Genomic DNA, 10507 nt, shown 5'->3' with positions numbered 1-10507 from the left:
TACAGGGAAGCCTCAGAGTATATAAGCTCACAAGGAATGGAAAATGTTTCCTTATACTGAGCCAAAATCATATCAGGCTTTCCAAAATTCTATGAGCTGCCTTCAAACCTAGAGATGCTGTTGGTCACTTTACCCAATTATGGAATTTGTAAAGATGTTCCAGGAAGGTTCTGTTTTATAAGGTGGTAATGATGTCAGTTTCAACTTTAACTAAAAAATAATTATCTAAATAGTTTCCCTTAAAGTAGAAGGAACTTGAACATATGTAAATAAAGACAGAATTTGCACGCTGGCTGATAGATTCTATAATCATGCATGTGATTCAGCCTTTGGACATCTAGCAGAAAAAACAAAAACATTGTAATTGTAATCATTATACATTTTAGAATCATTTTACTCTTGGAAATCAGGGCATAATTTATACAAGTAATGGACATAAAAACACTGATGTTTTAATTTTAATTGGAGTTAAGGAGAATATAAATGATTATTTAATAATGCTATAGAAGGTATTATGTGCTAGGTGCTGTTCTAATTGTCTTAAAATACTATTTCATTCAATCTCCCTAACAATTTTATGGGATGGACACTGTTGTTATCCCCATTCTACAGATGAGGAACCTGAGGCCCAGAAAGGTCACAGAATTAGAAAGCTGCATGGTAGGAAGGCAAGGAAACAGGGAAGGTGGGTTTAAATTAAGGTTCCTGGCTCCAGGGTCCCTCTCCTAAGGATCACACTGTGCTGGCTCTCTACAAAGGCACCTCAGAACCTGTCTGGTGTACTCATGTGATCAGGGTTCTCAAAATAAGTTACTGTGTCTTCAGTCCTTCCAAATGAATATAGGAAATATAGCAATGATTATGGCCAATTTGGCTGTTCATTTGTTGCAAATAAAGACTACCCATACCCAAATGCATTATTTGTAGAGACACAATGTAAATAGCAGCACCCAGATTTCTCTTATCTTGTCCTTAGAAGCAGAACGGAAGTTTAAAAAATAATAATTAGTGTGAAGTTCAATAATTCCAAATAATACATGATTATAGTATTTTTAAAGATTCTGATGCTGCAAAACATAGTTAATTCTCAATCCATATTTTAATACAAAGAATACCTCTCAAATTCAACACATTAAAAAATTTATTTGTACATAAATAATGCTTTTTCTTACATGATTAAATAGTAAGTTAAATTGTATATATTTGTTAAATGGGAAAAAGTAAAAATTTACTTCTGTATGTAATAAATATTATTATTATATTAGAAGTACTTCATTATATAATTTTGAATCCTATTTTGTCTTAGAATAAAATAGGTTTTATTTTTAAAATGTCCCTGTGTTCTCTTTCTGCCATCTTTCTACACCGTCACAATGGTGCGCATGGACATCCTGGCTGTTGCTCTCCAGAGCATCAACAATGCTGAAAAGAGAGGCAAACGCTAGGTGTTGATTAGGCCATGCTCCAAAGTCATCATCCTGTTTCTAACTGTGATGATGAAGGATGATAACATTGGTGAATTTGAAATCATTGATGATAACAGAGCTGTGAAAATTGCCGTGAACCTCACAGGCAGGCCACACAAGTGTGGAGTGATCAGCCCCAGATTTGATGTCCAACTTAAAAATCTAGAAAAATGGCAGAATAATCTGCTTCCATCCCACCAGTTTGGTTTCATTGTACTGACAACCACAGCTGGCATCATGGACCATGAAGAAGCAAGTCAAAAACGCAGGTGGGAAAATCCTGGGATTCTTTTTCTAGAGATGTAACACATATTTACAAATAAAATGCCTCATGGGGAAGAAAAGCCCCTATTCTATACCATGCAAAATCAATGCAATGGTTTATAAATTACTCATGGTTATATTTTTCTCAAGATTATATGTTTCCATGAATGTGTTTCACAGTTTTAAAATACTGCAACATCCATTACAGACGAATCGAGAAATAAGACTGAAGTCACAGAATGTTGAAGGCCCTTTTCCTGCTAATGTTCTATGTTATGACATCATCATGTATTCACTATTTTTGTTCATAGGATAAGTTCAATGTATTTATTGAAATTCATCTGGTTTATTCAAATGAGAAAAAAGCTAGAACTCAGGGCATTTTCTAAAAGATAAAGCCAAGGTTAACTCCTAAGTTTGTGGTCATGAAAGGAGGAGAAAATTTTAAAATGCCTTCTATCTGTAACAATTATCTAAATCCTACTCATTTTTCAATTCCCAGTTATAAGATCACCATAAGCAGGGCCATCTCTAACTACCTCAGCCTCTTTGATCTTATTTAGGAATTAACGTGGGCTCTTAGGCACCTGGAGTCTTGCATTGTTATTATGAGAGAAAGTCTCCAGTTTTTCTCTTGTAATCTCCTTTAGTAGGTCTTCTCAGTTATGGTTTTAAAATCAGGTACCTGGCTCCAGGGTCACCTTCCTTTTAAAAAACACATTCTTAAAATTCTTTATTTTTCTTTTGGCATGTGTAGTGTAGACTTCAGTGTATGAACATAGAAAGCGCTCAAGGACGTCTTGGTCTTAAAGTTCCTCTGAAGATTAGGTGACGTCCTTAACCTTACATTTCCTTACCTGGTATTTTATGCCCTTAATGAAAAATAAACAGACCAAATAATTTAACAGTGAATACCTGGAGCGTCCTTCCCCTGGCTCTCTGCTCTATGAACTACAAGGAAATAAAGGGGCAACTGAGGTGCCTGAAGGAGACAAGATAAGAGGGCAGAAACCCTCTCCTAATGACTAAGATTCTTTAGGGTCTCCTCTCAATTCGCAGTGCTAATTTATTGCCTTAAGTGTTACCAGAGCCATCTAATCTGTTTAATTTCACAAAGTTTCACTTCCTTTTCCTCCATAAATCTCCCCATTCCCAGTTTTATGCCAAGGATGATGTTCTGTGGCCACATTAGCTGAAAGAGTAATGGAAAGTTAGAAAGTAGCTAATGACCTAAAGTTTCCTGGGAGAATTTTAAAAAATAGCCCCAAGTGCTGAATTACTGATCCTCATATTCTCAGTCTATTGTGAAAACCATGTTCCCTAAAAATGGTCTTCTCCACTTTAACATACTTCTATTACCGTTTGATTTAAGAAATTATTTCTGACTATTGAAAAAATAGGAAAAAACAGAACATTTTTAAAGGAGAGGGTGGAAGCTGGTGGTGGGAAGGCAGGAACAAAGAAAAATGCAATCTCATATCTGCAAAATTCATAAAGAATCTGGAAGATGCACCTTGTTCAATGTTCTATCTGTCTCATCCTTTCTAAGTCTCTTTCTCTCATTTTTTCTCCTTCCCTGTGTCTCTCAACAAAGGCCTAAACAGTTAAAAATGGAGACACTCTATGTCACTTAATAGCATCTCTGTTGATCTTTCTCCAGTAGGTGTAAGTACTGAGAGCAACAGCACCTCTTGTCACCAGCTGCGGATGGGGAGTGGCTGCCTTAGGGGGATCTGAGCCTAAAAAATCCACCACTGAGAAAAGGCAATAACAGAAGTCTGTTGCTGTCTAACCTGCCATATAAATGAAACAATCAAACAAGACAACAAAGGAAACTCCAGTAACCACCAGAGGCAAAAGCAGTTGGTGTAATATATCCTGGCTTCAGTGACTATTTTTAGTTTCCTCCCATCCCCCTTAAAAAAAGAACCAACTCTAATTTAGATTAACTGGGAAAAAACATTAAATAATTCAAGAGACAGAGACAGAGAGGTGAATAGCAGAGAAACAGTGAGGGCACATGCCTGAATGAAATAAATAACACATTGATACCTTGAAATGTGAGTGTGAATGTGCTTGTAATCAATAGCTATTGGAGACTATTTTAAAACCAAAGAACCACCCTTCCCACAGGAAAGTGTCTGCAAATGTTACTAAATTACTCTCTATTTACTCTCTATGTGTTTTTTAATATCACTGGACCCAGCATCTTGGTATCAGTGGGCAAGGCTAGTAACTGAATTCTCAGTGGAATTTTAGACTCTTTTGGATTTGAGAAACATTTAATGGCTTCCAACATCAATCTATGGAGTTTCATATGTATAATCATTTTAGAGAACTTTGGGAATGATCTTGCTAGTTCAATTAACATCTCAGAACATCTAGTTCAAATAACATCAAGACAGGATGGAGCATTCTTGGAGTCTCTCATTATGCCTCATTGATTGCAAAATGCAGCCTCCTAAAGATCCAGTAGTGATGAGCTAGCCCATTTATTCTCTCACTACTAGATGGAATTTGTTCTAATAGGCACTTCCTCACATTGTAGAAGTTTGTTTCATCCAATCAAATCTTAAGCACTTTAAGGTGTTGGATCCTTTTTCCCTAACCTCCCCCAGTTGTTTACTAATAACTTCATTCCTGAGACTCCTCTGAGAGATACGTTAAGAAATGGATACATAACAGTGGAATTTCTGGATGCTGATACAGACCAATGATGAGTTGAGCGGCATGCTGGGGTATTGTGCTTAACAAAAACAAAATGAGAACACTGGGAGAAAGCAAGAGAACCTTGGAAGAGAAGGAAAATTTCTGTAAAAGAGAGAAGGATAAAGTTTAAAATTCACTTGGTTGATAATTCTCCTTAAGATTAACTGGGATTGTCATCAGTTTCACTTTCCTGTTGATCCTATTTTATTAATCTTGGGACATTTGTGAAGTAACAGGATCCTACCTGATATTGTACAAGAGACCATCTTTCAAGAACACAGTCTTTAATCTGATGGCAGGAGTACAGGCAAGAGCACAAGGAACTTGGAAGAGGTGACCTAACCCCCAAAAAGCAGAAGTCCTGGAGTTGTACTAGGCTTCAGAGATAGAGTCAGCTATCTGAGAAGTTATGATCCAGGCAAACATCAAACACTTCCCCCAAAAAAGACTAGATGACAAGACAGAAGAAGATCCTACCAAAGAGGACCACAGCTAAAAAGGGATGTGAGATGCTGTAATCAATGGCCGAATGGGAGATGGGCCTAGAGCAATGGCTGGAATGGGGATTTCCAGGGCTTCAGGAAAGGGGAACAAGTATATTTCACAGAGTGCTCATGGTCTTCTATGAGGCTTGCAGAGAAACGATTAAGGTCAGGGCTCTGTCTTGGTAACTAGAAACTTCCATAAAGAGAAGAATAATGACCTCAAATGTAGGCATATAGAGATCTTTCTGGAGTTCCAGGGTAAGTGCATTTCAGGGCATCTTCAATTTTTTCTTGTATTGCAAAAAATCATGTTCTTAATAATATGAGCTGTTTTATTTAAGGGCATGGTGCAATGACATATTCATCTAATATGTAGAAATAGCCTTTGTGTGCAATAATGTCAATTACATCTGGGCAGGAGATCAAGCACCTGTCTTTAGGAGTCTTAGGACTTTAGTCCACTTTGGCTCTCTTCTGTGACAAATAGTGATTTTCTTGCAGAGATAATCCCCCCACAAACACTTATGTTTCTTGAATAATATAAAGTCTACCCTTTTGTCTTTCTAGCTCTGCTTGTTGCTTAGCCTGACACAAATTCTATGTCTTTGTATCTCTGGATCTCTCTCCCTCTTTCCCTCTTATCCTCACCCTCAAATGCCCCCTGACTGTGTTCCCAGTTCATTTATTCCATGTCTCTGTGTTTTGCTTAGAGATAATGTGCTTACAGTTCTCAGATGTAAAGTTACTTGCACTTTGTAGTAATCAGTCATAGTTGAAATTTATGGATATTACAGACATTTATGGACAAAAAGTAATCATAGTTCACATTATAGGACAATGAATGTTTGCGTATATGCATAAAATTTTACTCCTTATGACACCCCTATCATGGTAACAGGTGGGTCCTATTACAAATGGGGAAGTTGAGTCAAACATGATCACCAGAAAATGGCAAAGTGGGATCTGAACCCCGGCGATCTGCTCTGAGCCCATGTTCTTAAATTTTACGCTGTACTGCCCCCTTTATGAATGGCATGTGTTGAGAAACAGCCCCATGGGGAACAAGATCTTAGACATATCTTTAATGTTTTATAGCTCATAAAGTTATTTTACATACACTATTACATTTCATATCTGTATTTAGGAAAATGGGTATTACTAAGAAAATGAAAAGACTTATGTTCAGGACTCTGCAGAACTGAGGCTTGAGTTTGGTTTTTGTGCTCAAAGTTGAGTGCTTTTCCTACTTTAACTCCTGTAACTTCAGAATAGGGCTTCTCTTGGCAGGATCCAGATGGCCACAAGAGCAGAATATATGTGCTGGAGGTATGGAAGGAGGGAGGAACACACAGGAAAAAAAAAAAAGGAGGTGAAATGGAGTACAAGTGAAAGGGAATGTGAGAAAAATTTGGTGGAGGGTAGGTCCAGAATCCAAAAAAAAGTTTTGAGAGTAGAGAGTGAAAATTTCTAAAAAAAAAAAAAAAAAAAAAAAAGAGGAAGAAGAAGAGAGGTGGGGAAAGAAGGTAATTGTCCACTTTTGAAAAGCATTCTTGCAGTTAGGGGTAGACTAGACCAGTGCTTTTTAAGTGTTAATGTGCCCAGGAATTATGTGGGGATTGTATTAAAATCTAGATTCTGACTCAGAAAAGCTGGGGTGGCCAGAGTTTGCATTTTTAAAAGAACCCCCTCCACCCAACCAACTGTGACCCTTCTACTTGTGCATAGATCACACTTAGAGTGGCAAGAGGCTAGATAACTTCTAGAGAGAGCCTCCTGCCTTAGTGCTCTGAATTCAGGACTGTTCCCTGAATTTCCCACCAGTCTAGCATCTCTTTTAGTTCACTGCATAATCTTGCCCATTTCCCTATGCTAGAGCCTTGCTGAGGCTCAAAAGTCTCATTTTGAAACCCCAATTATAGAAACCGACTCCCACTTTTATCTCCGAAATGTCTGGACCGTGAGACCACTAGTCACAGATCCGGAGGGAAAACTTAGATCTTTCTGTGAGTGAGTGAGGCAAGGGCATTTCCTGATAAGACTGTTCTTCCTGTCAAAAAAAAAAACAAAAGTTTCCCAAAGTGTTTTAGATGCCTGAGGACGCAACCTGCTCCAAGTGACCTACATTTAGGGAGGTGGTATATGCCCAACCCCTGCCCAAGCCCTCCTCCTTTGGGAGCCTGGAGTTTCACTCACAGATCACACAGGGCTGAGTGAAGTGCTCCCAGGGTGCCCTACCCGTCCTGACACCAGCCCTTTGAAATGATATTAGTGCTGGCTAATGGTCTGTAAATGTGTCAGAATGATGCCACCTAGTGCCACAAATGCCATTTCCCCTTGTGAAGTCACACTGTCTGCACCACAGCAAGCCAGAATATAATTAGTGTTAATTTGGTTTTTCACTGAATGACTACTGCACAGCATTCAAGGCCTCCACTCTGTGCTTATCTGGGAAACATTTTTTTTTTAACATGCTGAGGGGTGGGGGCAGGAATATTAGTGTGTCTGTTCATGTTAGGATGGGAGGACGGCACATTTGGCTCCTTTTTTGGCTAATGACGTGGAGGCACTGAATCAATATATATCAATGAACTAATGTACAATCTGGAAAGAATGCCAGGAGGACAGATATTCTGAGTCCCTTTCATTGTCCCCTCAGGCCAAATACTACCCAAAACTTTCCATCTAGGCCAGTAAATACGCTTACCAATACACACAATCTAGTGCATCTAACAGTACCATCATCTTGAAATACAATTTTAGTGCACCAAGGCCCATGTTATGGCTTTTAAAAATTATGTTTGTATTGTTCTATTGCCTGGTTCCTTTGAGGGCTGGACTAGTTTCTATCAGGTTTAGGTGCTCTGGCTTCAAAATCATTTTGTGAATATTCTAACTCAGGTTAAAAAGTTCTTACAGAGCTCTGTGAGGTACCCAACCTCAATGAGGAAGCTAATCTGTAATTTCAGCTACAGCCTGGTTAGCCAATTTGTTTTTGTTTAGGTCTCAGGAGAAATACAGAATAGCCAGGCCTATCACTCTGATTTCTCCTACCTGGTGATGGGCTCTTGCTGGGCCCTCCACAGGTTAGCATGTGAACTTTGCGAAAAGATGCCAGTAATATGTGCCTACATATTTAAAGATTTGCAAAGGGCAGCTCTCCAGACACCTTGCCATATCTGGTGGGATGCCAGTCTCTACAGATAATTGATCCTCCCAGATAACAGAAGGCAGAGGTACCCCTAGAACATGATCCTTCACAGTCAGTGGTGGGTACTGTGAAACAGAGCATCAAGATTCCCAAATATTTTGCCCATGACTCTCATTGATTAATTGAAGAAACTACTTGGGAACAACTCTTTTGACTTTTAAAGAATATAATTTAGTATGAAAGGGATATTTTATTCCACTATGGGGAATGTTTGAACAATGTTAGCACTAGATTGGTTTACACATGGTTTATTATTTCTGAGAAAGGTGAATAGAACAACACTAAGTTTTAAGGTAGTGGGTTAAACTCCAGGCTGGTAGTGGCATATGTGAAGACAAATCATTTTCTTTTGGTGCCAGGTCACTGTACTATGAAAACATAGAATTTATTCACAAGGAGGGATGCTAACAGTACTGTAGCTGCTGTATCCTTACCAGTGGACTATTCCATTGTCAGTAAGGAAGGCATGTCCCAGGTGCTATGATTTATCTTGGTGATTTATCTTGGTTACTAATGGCATCATGGCCCAGAAATTCATAGTTTCAATGACCGGGGGAGCGGCAGCAGAAAATCCAAATGGCAAAGAAACCTTTGGACCTGAGACACCAGCAGAAGTTTAATGAGGAGAATGTTTGGTATCCTAAGTTCTGGAAGAGAAATTACCATATCAACATCTCCAAATTAATGTGAGTCCCCAAGCACTGTGGACAGGAAGAAAACCCACTGTGAGATGTAGAAGAAAACCCACCATGCTTTCCCTATCCTCCAATATTACATCATGGAGTCTCAGGGCTTAAATTTGCATAAGAGGCCAATTATCCCAGTCTCCATGAATCTAAATCTTGAACCTCCACTGTGGCATTCCCTATAACTAGTGATCCAGCCTCTAGGTGCATTTTCTGAGGGATAGAGATTTTATCTCAAGGTAGTCAAATTTTTTCCTACTTCCTAGGTCAGTTGTGAAGATAAAATTAGGTGACCAACATAGTGAAACTGCCTTTACAAAAATTACACCAGTGAAAGAGATCTGACCTAACTAACTCCATTTTGCTTCTAACCTCCAACCTGCCCTTGCTCATTCCTAGGAATAGGCCAAGCTAACTACCAGAGGAATTTAGTTTATAGTGAACTTTGAAACAAAGATGATAACAGCCCCTTCCCCAAAACAAATTCTCTCATTGCTTGGGGACCAGATTTCCTTTGTAAAACTAATGAATCAGCCACAAGATTAGAAATTATGGCTCAGGAGTCATACAGCCAGAGGCCATAAGATTCCTAACCTCCCCAGTTGCTTCTATAGATAACATTACTATTATAAAACCTACAATTGGTTTTCGAGGTATTTTTCAGATCCTGCATTTGGATGGACCAACCAGTGCCACTCAGATCAGTAAACTGGCTCATCCAGTTTTGTGACCTCTACCCAGGAACTGATTCAGCAAAAGAGGACAGCTTCCACTCCTTCCGATTTCATCTTCAATCTGACTGATTAGTATTCCCCATTCACTAGCCCCCTACCTGGCAAACCATTCTTAAAAAATCCTAGCCTTTAAAATTCTGGGGAGGCTGATTTGAGTAATAATCAAACTCTGGTCTCCCATTTGGCCAGTTCTAACTTTATTAAACTTTTTCTCTATTGCCAAAATGCTGTCTCAGTAAACTGACTTTTCTGGGCCACAGGCAAGATGAACCCATCAGGTGATTACAATAGTGGAAAAGTTTAAGCTTGGACTCAGCAATGACCAGCTCTGTAATCCTGGGTAAGTTACTTAGTTCTTCTGTGTCCCTGTATATTTTTAGTTATAGTGAATATATTTTAAAAAAAAATTCTTTCTGTTAATTAGACTCTTGCAAAGTGGGAGGGACGGAGAGGCATATTCAGGCTAACTAGGTTAATGAGGAAGTAAGGAAGAATGGAAAACAATCTCAGAAGCTGCAGAGTGAGGATTTCCAGCAAATCAAAAGAGACACCAAGCTCTGCAGCATTTTGGCAATCTGGTTATTTTGCTATCTCCTCAGCAATCCATTGCCATTCATCTCCACTCTCACAGGCCACCAGTGTTGTGACTCATCACTTCTGTCTCTGCTTCTATTGCCCCTGCTGCTACTGACTGCCTCACTCTGTGTCTCTAGTTCACAATGCTTGAGAGAGCTGATCTGATGCATCTAGCCTTTCACAATCTAATGACAACAATCTTGGCTGGGCAGAGCTCTCACCTGGAGTCCCTCACAGCTAACTGCTCTTGGTTCAGACATTCACATGGCCACCTGCAAATATTTATTGGGTCCTTGCTATGTGTCATGCTCTATTCTAGGCATTAGGGATCCAGAGGTGAGCCCACAAAGTCCCTACCTTCCAGTCAGTTGGGAAGAGA

The 10507-nt window shown here is 39.1% G+C and overlaps 1 pseudogene; it reads left to right on the top strand.

Moving 5' to 3' along the window:
• The first annotated feature begins 1373 nt into the window (after positions 1–1373).
• On the top strand, positions 1374–1764 carry LOC117088710 (annotated as a pseudogene).
• The last annotated feature ends 8743 nt before the right edge of the window (positions 1765–10507 follow it).

Source organism: Trachypithecus francoisi, unplaced genomic scaffold (assembly GCF_009764315.1).
Source record: "Trachypithecus francoisi isolate TF-2019V2 unplaced genomic scaffold, Tfra_2.0 Lachesis_group10, whole genome shotgun sequence".
Classification (NCBI taxonomy): Eukaryota; Metazoa; Chordata; class Mammalia; order Primates; family Cercopithecidae; genus Trachypithecus; species Trachypithecus francoisi.
Note: the sequence above shows the minus strand (reverse complement) of the source record. Positions and strands in the feature narration are given on the sequence as shown.